The following is a 791-nucleotide window of genomic DNA, read 5'->3' as shown; positions in this document are numbered from 1 at the left end:
CCTTCCCTTCGGAGCTTGTCTCAAGCCATTCCTCACCCCCAAACAACCCACAGGTCTGCAAGTTTATGCTTTTTAAGTTCACTTCCTCCTTTGTCTTTTTTAATTTTTTTGGTTTTTTTTGTTTTCCCCTGCTAAGATATGACAAGTTTCTGCTACTGCGGCTACCCCAGATCCTTTATCTCCTGCGTTTTCTTTTCACGTTCTCCTGTGACTTAGAAATGCATCAGAGTGACTCAGGTTTGCCATGAGAGCCTGAAGAAAGGTCACATCCGCTGATAGATGCCGTGCCAGGTGCTAAGCTGGAAAGGAAATACACGGCTTTGTAGCGTCAGGGACTCGGGGGTTTTGTCTCTGTCTGGTTTGGTTTCCCTCTATGAAATGTCAGTTACGTTACTACTTGGCTGCTGCTCCGATGGGATTGTCTATGAGGTGTCACCTCTTTTGTGACTGGAGAGATGCCCACTGGAAAGGACCCTGGGGGTGCTGGTCGATAGCTGGCTGAATGTGAGCCAGCAGTGTGCCCAGGTGGCCAAGAAGGCCAATAACATCCTGGCTTGTATCAAAAATAGTGTGGCCAGTAGGACTGGGGAAATGATCCTCTCCCTGAACTGGGCACTGGTGAGACTGCACCTCGAGTGCTGGGTTCATTTTTGGGCCCCTCAGTCCAAGAAGGACATGGAGGGGCTGGAGTGTGTCCAGAGAAGGGCAACGGAGCTGGGGAAGGGTCTGGAGCACAAGTGTGCTGAGTTCCCGGCTGAGGGAACTGGGGGTGTTGAGCCTGGAGAAAAGGA

This window comes from Antrostomus carolinensis, unplaced genomic scaffold (assembly GCF_000700745.2).
Source record: "Antrostomus carolinensis isolate BGI_N321 unplaced genomic scaffold, ASM70074v2 scaffold36934, whole genome shotgun sequence".
Lineage (NCBI taxonomy): Eukaryota > Metazoa > Chordata > Aves > Caprimulgiformes > Caprimulgidae > Antrostomus > Antrostomus carolinensis.
Note: the sequence above shows the minus strand (reverse complement) of the source record.